We start from the raw sequence: 14,807 nt of genomic DNA on the forward strand, positions 1-14,807 counted from the left end.
AAGGAAAATGATCTCCTGAGGGCTGCTGTGATTGTCTTTTTTGCCCTGAGACTTTATTTTCTGTACGACCTGATGCGCTTCCCCGCAGCTGTGCTTAAGAGGTAGCACTGCAGCCTTTTGACTGTCCCTCCTCCATTCACAGAGCTTGCTGGTACTCCGTGGAAATGGCTGGGATTGTGTGCTTCACTGGAGCAAATATGATCACACAGGCTAGGGAGCTGATTGAGCAGATTGGGTGAGTATGTGCTGAGCTGAGGAAGAAAGGTTCTCCTGTATGTAGTGTGAGCAGATGGGTAAGGGCAGAATTTGACTGGCAGAGAAGAGGAGCAGTGGGATAGATGTGGGATTAATCAGTGGAAGCTCTGGTGTTCTGGAGATTCAGGTTTCTGACATTGCCATGGCTTATTAATGCAACTGGTGTTGTATGACTAGGACTTCCTTTGCAGAAAGGACACTGCCTCTGCCTGACTTGTGGACAGAGAACAGTTCTTTGGCATATTTTCCAATCTCTTCCTGATGGTGATTTTTTTTTCTTCTGTTCTTAGGAGACCTCTAGAACTGGATAGAGATGGGATTTGGTGTGTGCTTCCCAACAGCTTCCCGGAAAACTTTGTCATCGAGTCAACCAATGCAAAGAAGCCGAAGGTGACAATCTGCTACCCAGGTGCCATGCTGAACATCCCCATGAAGGTGAGTCTGGCATCTGTACCAGCCAGCTGTACAGTCTGGTAAAAACAGTGAAAGGGAAGAAAATGTTTTAGCCTTCTGTAGGCCTGCAAGCCAATCAGGCAGTTCATGTGAAGGGAGTAGCTCTACTGGCAGTGGAGTATGCATCTTTGTTCTCGGAGTTGGCTTCAGCCCAGAGGACAGCCTGTCTTTTGTCTCTGGTCGCCTGTGTAATGAGCAGGACGTTGGGGCTGACAGCTTTGCTTGCTACACAGCTACTCTACCCTGCACAGCCCATAGCTCAAACTGGCGTTTGAGTGGAAGGAGAGACTCTGATATAGCAGAGAGGGTATAGTGTAAGAGACCAGGGTTGGTGTGTGCTTCTGTACATAGACTGCCAGAAGCAGTAGGAGTCAAGACAACAAGGTCCCATGCTCTGCTTGCTCAGATATTTATGGCTATGAGCCAAAAGAAGTGACTTTAGAGTCTCCTGCACTTTTCTTCAGGTCCCATGTTTGAGTCCTACCTGCTAAATTGTTCTGTAGGTTTCCAAGGAGTTGCTTGGTCACAAGGAATCAGGATACTTTATTCTCTGCTAAGATAGGGTAAGTTATGCTCCCTCAGGGGAGCAGGGATTGATCCTTCCCATCATCGGGAAGGAACAAAGGCCATCAGTGATCCCTTCAGACAGGATGATGTATCTGGGGGCTATCTGCTCGTATAATCAGCCGAGCTGTTGAGTGAGGCTATTCTGTTGGGGCTGTGCCGGCAGGAAGGCTTCACAAATGATGAGTACCAGGAGCTGGCAGACCCAGCCTCTCTCACCTATGTCACACGCTTAGAGAACAGCATCTTCTTTGAAGTGGATGGGCCCTACTTGGCCATGATCCTCTCAGCGTCCAAGGAGGAAGGCAAGAAGCTGAAGAAAAGGTAAGAGTTCAAAGCTTGAAAAATCACCACTTCCCCAAGGGAAGGGCTTGAGGGTCCTTTTCCTTGACTACATTTCAGTCGTGTTAGTCCTTGCCCCATGTTGCCAGTCCTCTGGAGCTGGCAGCATGTTTGGTTTGCTTGTTGCTGCGTACCACCGAGATCATGCTGTCTTTAAACGGCAAGTTCCCTGCATGAGATCAGTCTTTGAATCCAGCTATGCCCTGGCCTTAATTGACACATCTGACAGTAAATTTCTGAAGGTAACAGTAAAACAGCACTTCTCAAACTTTCTGATTAGTCATGGTCTCCCTGTTTGTTTCTGAGATGCGCAGGCAAACTTTGATTTTTCTTTCTATCTTTTCTCTTTAAATTCACTAATCTCTGTCTGTCCCTCTCTCAAGTTTACAGACCTCTAGTAATACTTTTCCCAGAGGTTTCCACTTTAATCCCCATCTAGGGGAAGGAGTGGATCTTGCCAGTGCCATCATGGTATAGAAAAGCAATTGCACTTGACTTCACTGACTTTCTCATGCAGCCTGCTTAAATACGAGCACGAGCAATCACGAGAGGACTGCCCACAGACCTGGGTCTGGGTTCAGAAAATACTGTCACTGTCCTCCAGCACTCTCTGTTCGTACAAGACTATGTTTCTGCTTGAATGTCTCTGTTGGATGAACTCCAGCATCCACTGTGAGTGCCTTTGCATGCCAAGGGAGTCTATCGCAGAAGTCAAGAGGATGTCAAGCACTGAATGAACTCTGCTCATAGGAGTCTTTATCTCAGGGGCCCTTGATTTTTTCCTGTGATTCTTGGGATGTCAGCAAGTGCACTTATTTCTTGCTCACTCTCCAAGTGGAAAGAGCAGTAGTGTGGAGCTGGCTGGCAGGTACCGCTGCCAGCTGAGGAAGAAAAGACTGCCTGGAGGAGGGGTGACAAAGTATGTACGCTTGAGTCTCACTCTGTTCCACTGAAGCTTCCTGTGATGGTTGTATTGAGCCATACAAATAATTGGCAGGCATGTGAAATCCAAGAAACACGACAGAAGAAAAGAGGGCAGTGTGTTGTCATAGTTGTTTCGATAGCGATGTCCGGTTTCCTCTGAGTCCATTTTGCCAGCGTCCACTCCTGTTTTCCAAACAAAGCTTCATTCTCCTGTATAAGGCTTTTCCTAGTATTTCACTCCACTTCTCTACTCCTCTAACCCTGACTCTCACTTCTTGCCCTTTATTTGTGTGCATTTAAGAACATTTTGCCAGTTAGAATTGGCAAGTTGGGGGCAGAGGCTGATGTGCTTTTGCAGCTGGAGGTGAAGTAGTTCATGATGTTATTGTCTCTAGCTGTGTAAATATGCCTAGATCATGGTAGTCCAGAGCCCCACAGCTTGGATTAATTTACCTGGTGGCTGCCTGGTTTGGCAATACTAGAAGTACTTTGGCAGGAGGGTAGTAAGCAGCATCCTAGGAGATGTGTTCCTTGGCACAGAGCTTGTGCAAAACCTGGTCTATATCCTAGGTATGCAGTCTTCAATGAAGATGGATCCTTGGCTGAACTGAAAGGGTTTGAGGTGAAGCAATGGGGAGAGCTGCAGTTGGTGAAGATATTCCAGTCTTCTGTATTTGAGGCCTTTCTGAAAGGCACCACACTGGAGGAGGTCTCTGCCTCTGTAGCCAAGGTGGCTGATTACTGGTTGGATGTACTGTAGAGCAAGGTGAGTGTAGGGTTTGCAGGATATGCATCCCCTGCATGTTTGTCTTGCCAGGTTGGGGCCAGAGAAGGTCAAAGCTACCCTAACACTGTAGGGAGGATGGACTTTGTGGAGAATGGTTGGTCCGTTGTGCCTCTGATGGCTGTTTGTATGTAATTTCTGCCTCTTTGATTCTCTAGGGCTGCTCTTTAGGGTCTTTTAGCACCAGACCTGTTGTTACAGCACTTTTGTCAGCTGTTACCGCTTAATTGTGGGTAAGCGTTGTCCTCCAGTCACCTCTTTCACAGAGGTAGCGTGGTGGCCCTCTTGCACCAAGGACTTTCTCTAGAGCCACTCACTGAGACAGAGGATGGCAGAACCATTTGCCTGCAGAATCTTTTCTGAGGAGGCCAGAAGAGATTAGCTTTAAAATAACCAGCAAGAGCAGAGACAATGCCAGAAAACAGAGCCTCAAACCGGGGAGCAGGAGAGATGAAAAGCTGGAGCGACTGCTCTGCTTGGGAGTTTATTGGGAGCACTTCCCCTTTGTATTTTGCATCTGGCACTACAGAGCTGGGCCCACTAAGAGTTTGCCGTACAACATCATTTCAAAGTGTTGCATTCACAGCAGGAGTTTTGATGCAGACCTCATGTCCATGATCTCTATGTTCCATAGGTCGTGTTGGCAACTGGAGCAGAGATTGCTCACAAACTCCTCATAAAGACAGCCATATCAATCGGTTTAAATGTTCCATGTATATAATAGCAACGAGGTTTGATCATTAGGTTCCTGATAGTGATTTTTTTCCCCTTGTTCCTTTTTTCAGGCTGCCAACATGCCTGACTGAGAGCTGTTTGAGCTGATCTCAGAGAACTGTTCCATGTCTCGCAAGCTAGAAGACTCCGGGGAGTGCACAGACAAAAGAAAATGAATGAGCTCTTCACTTCTGAAGGCAAGAGACAGGTAATAAGAGTGAGAGAAAGGAGCTGGCTGTGCTGGTGGGCCTCTCTTGCTGATACTGTGTCCTCAGCACCCAAAACTTCCTGCTGTCGTTTCTCTCAGGTCCTTGCTAACCAGCACCAGGGGGGAACACCGAGCTCCCAGATTGGAGACGTAGAGGATTTGGGGGCTGCTAAGCCCCTTCAGCCGTTGGTTCCAGTTGCAAATAAACAGAAGCGGGTCTGTACGGCAGAGGAAAGCCAGCAGATGTTCCAGTATCTGGAACTGTCGCAGTCCTGGCGAGAGATCCTGGACCCACCTGCTGCCATGGGACTACTAAGGTAAGTGAAGTAGACTGGGCAGGAGGAATCCAGGAAACATCCTAGGAGTATGATCATCTGCCTAGCTAGCTAGGGAACAGGGCGTAGCAAGCTGCATGTTTATTGAAACCCTCTGTGCTTCTATGACTGAAAACTACAAAGGGAAATGTTACCGGGAGAGTCCCACTAGCAGAGAAAGTCAGGCCAATGGCAACTTCACAGCTATGCCAGTAACATGATCAGGATCTGAAGGTGGAAGGGCTCGGCTTTATGTTGCTTGATCCTTATGTGTAGGAGATGCGTGCTAATTTCTGTGGTTCCTGTTCATGCACTCTCTCTCTGATTAGGAAGAACAACTGGTCTGGCTGTGCTACCACAAGAAGAAATGGGAGCTGCAGGCTTGGCAGCACCAGGAGCATCGGAAGAAGCGGCGCCTGGAGGATGGTGGAGTGATGACAGGCGGAGGCATAATCTGTGATACCCTCTCCAAAGGACTGAGCAGCTACGTGTACAGGACGGCACGCGGCATCCTGGACTTGCCCTGGCAGATTGTGCAGGTACCAGGCAGCAAGGCAGGCCCACTCTTAACCCCTCACAGAGGCCTGTTCAGTGCCCTGTGCCTCATGTTTGCAATACCTGTAGTCAAACCTTGAACTTCAGGGACAGCTAACCTCAATCCTACTTTAGTTTTACCTCCTTGAAGGTCATGTGGGACTGCATAGCCTCAGGCTCAGAGAAGCTTTGTAAGGAAGTGAGGTCCTCAAGTGATTGTGCTTGATTGCAAATCTGGGACTTCTGTGTAGAGCCTGTGTGGGGCAAGCTCAGCTGAGGAGCTGGGCAAGTGTGCCTTGAATCCTAGATTTAGTCAATGCGAGCATGAAGAAGTTGATGGTACAATCCAAGCATTTTCTTAATTTCTTGTTATGCTTGGTTGCCTCTGCTATCTGAGACCCAGCCTCTTGTTGTGACACTTCTCATCTTCCAGAAAAGTCTTGTTTGGTTTAAGGTCACATGCAGCCTTTGACTCTGTGTGTAACCATGAGCTGGAGATGGGACACCTAATCCAGCATGTCCAAATGCTTTGGCTAAAGTCAGACAATGGCATGAATTTGTTAGCTAATGCTAGCCCAAAGCTAAGAGATGTGTTTGAGCCTTTACCAGGTGTCCTCTTCCCTTCAGAAGCACAATGCAACGTGCTGCCTGCAGATCAGTCAGAGCTGTCTTCATTCATGTTCTGACGTTTCCTCTGGCAGAACAGTTTTTTTCACCGTACCTGTAGGACAATAGCAGGATGTGGAGATGCCAGAGCTGAGAGCAATGAATCTGTGGGTCCACTGCTGTCTTTGTGGTCACCAGTTGCTCCTTATTTGGAGAACGAAGACATAGGTAGTAGAGCCTTTGAAGATCCCAGAAGTGCTCCATGGCGTGTATGTAAGAGCTAAGAATGGGTTGCATCTCTCCAGCAAAGCTAACTTAAATCACCCTGTCCTGCAGATTGCTGAGAGCAGCCAGGCTGGCTGGTTGAGGCTGTGGGCAGTGATCAGAAGCGACCTGCACTGTATCAGACTGAGCATCCCAAGAGTGTTCTATGTCAATCAGCGCGTTGCAAAACCAGAGGAGGGAGCTGTCTACAGGAAGGTGGGGGTCATGTTTTTGACCCTGCTGCTTCTACAAGGGAAAACAGCTGGTTGAATTCATGTAAGTTGCTCCAGCCACTGCGGGCAGATACTACAGGCAGTTTGCCTCACAAGACCTCCCTGTCCAGCCCTGCTAATGCACCTTAATGCAGTCCCTTTTGCCTGCTGCTAATCTCAGCCTGACCAGAAAGCAGGTTGACAGTTACTGCAATGTGGACAAAGCATAAATCCCGCTAACTGTCTTAGGAATGACCAGCACCAGCAGCTGGATTGCTTCCTGAGTCAGCATGTTTCTGGAAACATAAGGCTGGCTCAAACTACAACTCCTTGCTGCCCTTTAAGATTCCCCTGCTGTTGGGAGGAGCACGGCCTGAAGCAAGGTGCCCTGCTGAGTGTGTCTGTTTTTCTGGCAGGTGAACTGGATCTTGCCCCGCTCAAACTTGGTTTACAATCTCTACGACTACTCAGTCCCTGAAGACATGTACCAAGAGCACATCAATGAAATCAATGCAGACCTGTCTGCTCCAGACGCTGAGGGAGTGTATGAGACTCAGGTAATCCTTCCAGGTGCTCGTTTTCCTTCCTCATCCTTTAAGGAGTGCTGAGTGGTAGCTGACTGGTCTGTGTACCAATGGCACAGATAGAGGCATGGGAGCTCAAAATGAAACAAGTTAGTAAGACGCTAAAACGAAAGACCCTCTCGAGTAGCTTTCTCAGAAATGTGCCCAGTTTTATATGAGCAAAGATACTTGTTTGGTTTCCAACCCCTTAGGGGAAAGAGGTTTAGATTTATTTGAAATTAGGAGACTCTGGGAAAAGATGGCACTTGAACGGGAAGAGTGAGTTTCCTCTAAACCAAACCAGAACCGTCTTGTTAGCAGTTGAACTGCAAAGGTATGGGAGTTCTTTCGAGTAAAGATGAGGAAAACCCCAGCATGTGGCATGTACATAGGCCAGGGTGCAGTGATAAAACCTCTGTATTCCATAAAGAAGGATAGGATACCACTTTTTAAAGTTCAGAAAGAGCAAAGAAGAACCTAAACTGTGTTCAGTAGTAGACATACGAAAGCAGTGAGACCAAGATTAAATGTACTGGTGCTTCTAATGCTGTAAGTCTGAAATGAAGATGGGCAGCTGGGATGCCTGCTTTTAATGAAGATATTGATTCGTTAAGCAGTTCAAAACTTGGTGGCTTGAGAATTATCTGAGTGTCCCTGTCACTACAGGTGCCGTTACTATTCTGAGCCCTGATCCAGCTGGGTTGCGTGTGCATGGTCAGCAGGCAGCTTGTCAGACACCTCACAGGGCGAGAGGCTGACACTTTTGACACTGAACACCTGGAAATGCGCTCTCTGGCTCAGTTTACTTAGCTGGAGCCAGGTAAGGCACCCTAGGAGAAGGCTTGTCAGTGTACCCAGGACCAAATAGCTTGAAGATACTATTGATGCTGCATGTTTGCTCTGTGTCTCTAGGAAGTATTCGCCACATCTACCTCTACCAGAGCTCCCAGGGCAACAAAGCTCTCTTTGGCCTTTTCATCCCCTCTCAGCGCAAAGCTGCAGTGTTCGTGCTGGACACGGTAAGAGTAGGGCTTAAAGGCTTGGGAGGGAACGCAAGGGGATCAGGCAGCGGTTTGGAGCTGAGCGGTTTCTTTGCACAGACACAGATGTCTACTGCTGTGCAGCAGGGATTCTCGTATTTTGAAGTGTACCAAGCAGGTCTGTTCCTCAACTGTCACGTGAAGCATTGTGATGTGTAGAGGAAAGAGCTTCCTTGAAATTTGCAGCCTGGAGCCTGTCTCTTTTGAACCCTGTTCCCTCTGATCACGTTTGCATTTGGTACAGGTACGCAGCAACCAGATGCCAAACCTCACCAACATGTACTCATCGGAGCGCAGTGCTGTGCTGGAAAAAGTGGGCGAAGAACTACTGCTTCCAGACAAGCACACCTTTGAAGTGCGTGCTGAGACCGACCTCAAGACAGTCTACAGAGCCATTCAGCGGCTCCTGCAGGGCTGCAAGGTATGAACTGAGGGCATGAGGAAGGTCCCCACTGAGACCTTGTCAGCGCAGGTACCTGGGAGGAGGAAAACATTGCATGGAAGGCATTGGTCCAGCAGTTCAAACAGCCTCTAAGCATAGCTCTCTGCACACAGCTAGTGCTCCAAAGTTGAAGGGTAAAAATGGATGTTGCCTGCGGGCTCTGGCTTGCCTGGGGTGAGCTTACATAGCGCAATGCAAGCAGTGAGGCTAGATCATACCCCCAAACCCCAGCTCTCAATTGTGGAGCTGGTTATTCAGTGGGAGGTGCTTCAAGAGACTCTGAGTACACTGTCTCTACTGTGTGGAGGACCAGGGACCACTACAGGAATGGGGCATGTGAGCACTCATTCACACAGCTGGTTTCCTGCTGAGCAGAGGTGCCGGCTGAAGGGATGTAGCAGGGCATGTCCTCTCCTCCTTTGTGTAGGATGAGCGCCAGGGCCCCACACTTCTTGCTGTGCAGTCTAACTGGGACCTGAAACGACTGGCAAGTGGGATTCCCATCATCGAGGAGTTTCCTTTGGTCCCTGTCCGAGTAACAGATGCCGTCAGCTATTCAGTCCTGGACTGGCAGTGCCGTGCAGCCTGCCGCGTGATCCGCCACTGCCTCAACTTGGACACGTGCCTATCCCAGGCTTTTGAGGAGGGCAGGTGCCTGAGGTGGCCACATTCCCCTAGAGAGGTTACTTTGTTTGTGCTTGGGTGGGAAAGGGAGATTGCGGGAGCCTGAGGCCAAGATGAGGCCAGATGCTTTCACCTTCTGTGCTTTTGCCCTTGTTGGGACAAGCAAATATGATGCTGGCACAGTTCTTCTGTTGATGTGTTTACGCCGATGACTGTACCTCTTTCCTTTCCTCAGATATTACCACATCCCCATTGGGAATCTCCCTGATGACATGTCTACCTTTTGGTTCTGACCTGTTTTTCTCCCGCCATGTCCGTCGCCACAACCATTTGCTGTGGCTCTCACCCACGGCCCGCCCAGAGCTGGGGGGTAAAGAGGCTGATGATAACCGTTTAGTTATGGAGTTTGACAAGAGAGCCTCAGTGGAGATAAGCAACCCTGGCTGCTACTCCACAGGTAGGATAGCACTGAGTGGGAGCAGAGCTAAGTGCTCTTCCATGAGCTCAGGAGAAGGATGGCTGCAGTGGCAGAAGAGTATCTGAGCAGTTCTGCAGTTGCTGACAGCTTCAGAAGTTGAGCAATGATGATCTGGACAGGATATATGCAATTGGCATCTCCTGGGGATAGAAGGTCCTGTATGCAATAGAAGAAAATGCAGGTAGGCATTTAAATACAGATTATTTCCTAGTTTGTGGCCTCTCATAGCAGCATTCAGAAGATCACTTCTGGTGGTCGCTAGGATGAATCTTTCTGTGATGCAAAACAAGCTGACTGATAGTTCTGAGCACCTCTGCTGCAGTTTCCAGAAAAAGCTGGTGGCCCCTGGAGGGGAAGTAGATCCAAGTTTTGTTGGAAGGTGCTATGCTGTTTAGCTGTGCAGTGAATGGGGCCATCCATACATAGCATCACAGCCAGAGAGGGGAGAGGTCTGGCCATGTGCCAAAAGTGTCCTTTAAAGCCTGTAATACAAGGTGTGTGGCAGTCTGGAGAGCAGCACAGTTTCCCGTGCTGCTGCAGTACCATATAGGCTTTCACCATTTCCTGATATGAATATCTTGATGTTGCACTCGGTAGATGCAGCAAGACCTGTAAAGAGCTCTTACAACTTGTGGAAAGTCCTGGCAAGTGGGTGCATTCATCATACCTGGAGAGGGGATTGTGTCCTTGCTGGTTCTCTGCCCTGCTTGCCCGTTGACAGGTTGTGTTTGTTCACAGTGTGCCTGGAGCCGGATATTCAGAGCTTGGCTGTAAACACAGTGTTACAGTCCCATCACATCAATGACATGGAAGAAGGTTCCAGCGTGAGTATCAGTTTTGATGTGATCCAGCAGGCATCTCTAGAATACTATGATGTGTAGGCTCCTAAGACAGGCATCTTGACACAAGAGGCAGTTGAAGCGTGGGTATGATTCCTCTGCAGCCCTTAGTTCTGCTAATGACTGCTCTGCAGCCTTCTGTACTGAGTCCATTTGCTGAAGCATGGTTGGATGTGAGAAGTGAACTGCTCTCTTGCTAACATCGCCTGCTCCTCATTGCCTCCCATGGAGAAGGTTATTAGCTAGGGAAGATGCCAACATTGTGTGTGACTGCAGTCTCTTGCCTCCAGCATCCACTCAAAGGAGATCTTTCACTCTCTGACTATTTCCTTCTGCCGCTGCTGGGAATTCCTGCTCTGGATGGATCCAGCAAATTACGAAGGTATCAAGGGAAGAGTGCGTTCTAGCGTCCACTCTGGGGAGGTAAGAGATGGGAAGTGCTCAGTCCTGCAGAGACAGGGGTGCAGTGGGTTGAGTTGAGCAGGGAGCTATTGGTTTGGATATAGGGAACTGCTACGACATCACCAACCGAAAGCCTGGGCATGGCTTGTGCTCCATTCCAGCAGGACTCTAGCAAGAGTCAAGTATTGGATGAGGACAGTGAGGAAGAGGAGGACAAGGAAGAAGAGGAGGAGGATGGAGAAGCAAATGTGGAGGACTTGCTAGAGAATAGTTGGAACATCGTGCAGTTTCTCCGCCAGGCTGCCTCCTGTCAGAACTGCTTCCTCAGGATTGTGTTGGGTGAGTGCAGTCTGCTGCTCGCCTGGTCCTACTTTGAATGTTACCTCTGGTGATTAGAGCTATCCGCACCCTACTGCTGCCCAAGCCATATCCACAGCATTCCCCACAGCTTCTTGAAGCTCTCTGTGCTACTGAGAAGGTTCTGATGTTGATCCAAAGAACCCCTTACAGTCAAAGATTGCACTGTGCTGGATGTGATACAGAAGGAACCACCTCCATGTCTGTAAATATCATTGTTTGGGTGGTTTCAGCGCCAGTGTGAACTCTCTCAGAGAGGGGAAGAAGGTCACTAGTTCCTGATTAGTCATTGGTGCCCCAGGAGAGTCGACAAGCACAGTCGCGCTTGTGCCACTCTCCCATCGTGGACTGCATCTGGAGCTTTTCTTACGTGTCTCTGCAGCCTACATTGTGGCTGTGTACCACAGCATGAAGGAGGAGCGAGGAGCTGCAGCACAATGCCCCTGGGAGCGCTCCCATCAAGAGGAGGGCCACGAGCCAGGTGTCCCAGGAGGCATTGGGAGAGACGGGAGCCATGCCTGGTGAGTACGGTTAGCCACAGTTAGCCATGGGAGAGCTGTGTGCAGCACTGCTGGGCCAGTCCTGCAGCAGGAAGAGAGCTGCCCACCTTGCTGTCCCCATATGCTTCCGTATGGCTCAAGAGCTCTCTCTGCTCCTCCTCTCCAGGCGTGATCACTTTGTCACAGGATTACGTGACCAACGAGCTCACGCAGAGCTTCTTCACCGTCACTCAGAAGATCCAGAAGAAGAAGGCTGGTTCCCATAATGCCACTGAGCCCTCAGACATGTTCTCAGTGCTACCTGGTTCCTACTTGCCACTCAACAACCCAGCTCTAGAGTTCATCAAATACGTCTGCAAGGTTAGTGGGGTGAGCTATGCTTGCTTCTTTTTTTTTCTTCTTTTTTTTTTTTAAGAATCTGTTGCAATTCTACAATCAGTTTGTTTTGCCCAGCTAGCACTCGCATCAGAGTGAGTCCCCGTGAGGACCGTCTTCTCTGCTGGTGGCCTTACCTAACACTGTCTCCTGTAGGTGTTGTCCCTGGATGCCAGTATAACTAACCAAGTAAACAAACTGCGCCGGGACCTGCTGCGCCTCATTGAGGTGGGTGAGTTCTCAGAAGAAGCCCAGTTTCGGGACCCTTGCTGCTCCTACATGCTCCCTGAAGTCATCTGCAGGAAGTACAATTTTTGCAGGGACTTGGACCTGTGCAAGGACCCTGCCCTCTTGCAGGTACAGCCTTCCTTTCCCAGGAAATCCCCTTTGCCCTGGCTGCATGCATGAAGTCCCTCTTGGGGACACCAGAGGCCCTAGCATGGTTGTGCTCTCGGCCTGTCATTCACTCACATGTTGTCCGTCTTTCTCTCAGTCCTTTTGCTTTGAAGGTCTGCTTGGTTCCATGACAGCGATAAACCTCCCTTCAAGGTTATTTTCTGCTCATCCCCTTTCCTAGCTGCCTGTGACAGTTTGAGGTGTGCTGGTGCTTTGGCTGATGCTTTATCCCCTCCCGAAATTGGTTATGGCTTCCTGGCACTTGGGGCTCTCTGAATGCTCTTGTTAGGCTGCGAGGGCTGAGGCTGCACCGTGCTTTCTCTTGGGAAGAGTCACACTGGTGTTCATCTCCCTTCTCTCTGCCCCTCGGATGGGTCAGTGCTGCCCAGTTGGGTATGCTCCAACTGCCAGGCCCAGTATGACTTGGATTCCATTGAAATGGCACTGGTGGAAGCGCTGCAGAAGAAGCTAATGGCCTACCTGCTGCAGGACTTGATGAGTGCTGGGCGGCCGTGCTGCGGGAGCCTGCCCTTGATGTGGCAGGCTGCAGCAGGAGGACTGAAGCTGCTCTCTGCTCCTTGAAACCGAGCAGCCCAACCTTACTTCTCTGACTGATGTGATGCAGTGGAGATATGATGAGGAGAGTTTGGCTCGAGCGCTCTCCACTTCTTCTCAGCACATAGCTGCAGCCTTTTGCTGGCTGGCTGAGGCTTGACCCATTGACCTGATGTCAGTGGTGTCTCCCCAGAGAGCCCTGTCAAAGGACTGAGCTGCTCAGCCTTGTCTGCTATCCCAGCTAAAACTCCTTTGCCTCTAGGTGTGCAAGAAGTGTCATGGTGTGAAGGAGACACCTATGCCTGTGTACTGCGGTTGTGCTGGAGATTTTGCCCTCACCATTTCTTCCCAGGTATGTGTGCATCTTGCCACCAGATCCAGCCTCCTGCCAGCAGCTCCTCTGTAATAGCCAGTGAAAAACCCAGTGATAACTTGTCCCTTTCAGCCCATCTGGCACAAGTTCATCTCTCTGTGCTTTCTGGCTGTTTATTCGTTGCTTTGTGCTCAACCCAGGCAGTCCTGCCTGACCAGCTTGCAGAACTTCTCCTGGCCTGGCCTTCTCCCCCCTGTCCCCTCCAGCTTCCATCTTCCCTGGCTCATGCATGAGGTGTGCTGGGCAGCCCTCCCTCACTGGTATCTTCCCCCTCAGATCTTCATGGAGCACATCAACATCTTCCAGAGCATTGCTTGGCACTAGAGTGTGGCCTATCTGCTGGAAACTATTGAGTGGCTGCTCCGTACAAACCACCAGCTCCAGCAGTGATGTGATGAACTTGTCCTGCTGTCTTTTTTTGTTGCTGTGTCAGCTCTGGGTACTTGCTCTCACCTCTGCTGAAGAGCATTTGTGCTCTGTGATAGATCTCGGAGAAGCCACATATCCATCTTGCACTGTGTGGGGGCGCTAAGCGGTGTTGGGGCAGTCCTGGTCACAGCCTGGTGCTGTGCTGGGGGAATTAAGAAGGTGCCTAGGGCTGGAACTGCTCTCTATGGGGGAGGGGGGACTGCATTTGCCAGAGCCCTGCAGAAGCCCAGTTTGGGATGGGAGTTTGTGCTGTAGGCAGCACCCTGTGTGCATGAATCTCTGTGGTTTTAATGTGGAGTTTTATACAATTAAATGTGTCACAGACAATGCATCTGGTTCTTTGGGTAGAGGAGCACGTGCTATGGCCCACACACAGCAGGGAGCTGTAGGCACCCTGGAAACGAGCATTCTCTGAGCCATGGGGCAGGATTCCTAGAGGGAGGAGAAAGCCAGACTCTTCTTGTTGGGCTGGAAGGGGAGCAAGGGAGCTGTCCCCCTTGGGTGCTAAAGCTTCAAGTTGACAGCAGTGAGTCATAGGGTGGGGGGGCTGCTCACTGAAATCCCAGCACAGGTGTGATGAAACCCAGGAGGCCAGTGCTTAGCTGAAGCCTGGCCTCCTGGTCCTTTCCATCTAATCCTGCTTGCAGAAGCCTGAAAAAGCATGAGGGGAGCCAAGATTACTAGATTCCAGTTAATTTTCTGGGCATTTTGAAGCACTGTGTGTTCAGCTACTTCTGACACTTCCTTTTATATATGTGTGTGTGTGTGTGTGTGTATATACATATATATATATATATATATATAAATTTTTATTCAATGCCCTCCACACATACCTGTATTGAAAATATTTTTCTGAGCTTTGTTTTTTCACTTCTATAGTATACCTGTTTCTATTAGCATTGGGTTATGGGGCAAGTGGTCCTGTCCTTCGCTATGCCCTCCCTCCATCTAGTACTGCTGAAAGGGGGGTTGAGGGGGCTGTACCTATGTGTTTGTTTTCTTGATATTAGAGTTGGAGGAAATGAGCTGGCCTGGACGGGCAGAGAAACCTGGCCCTAATGCAATCACTGCGTTGTGCAATTGAGTTAAGGTTTGGTCCAGCGGAGCCTCCAGTGGCTTCAACCTGCGCCAGGCAGCTCCTCTCAGCCCTGCATCATTGCTCCTGCTCTCCTCAGGGCAATGAGCTGCTGGAGGTGGGGGCAGGCACTTGCCTTCATCCTGCTGCTCTACAGTGAGAGGCTGGCTCCTTCCCCCAAGCCC

At 49.8% G+C, this 14,807-nt stretch overlaps 1 pseudogene; it reads left to right on the forward strand.

Moving 5' to 3' along the window:
• The window catches only part of LOC134148788 (DNA polymerase epsilon catalytic subunit A-like), a 28,777-nt pseudogene extending 14,465 nt beyond the window's left edge, over window positions 1-14,312 (forward strand).
• Window positions 14,313-14,807: the final 495 nt, after the last annotated feature.

Source organism: Rhea pennata, chromosome 18 (genome assembly GCF_028389875.1).
Source record: "Rhea pennata isolate bPtePen1 chromosome 18, bPtePen1.pri, whole genome shotgun sequence".
NCBI lineage: Eukaryota > Metazoa > Chordata > Aves > Rheiformes > Rheidae > Rhea > Rhea pennata.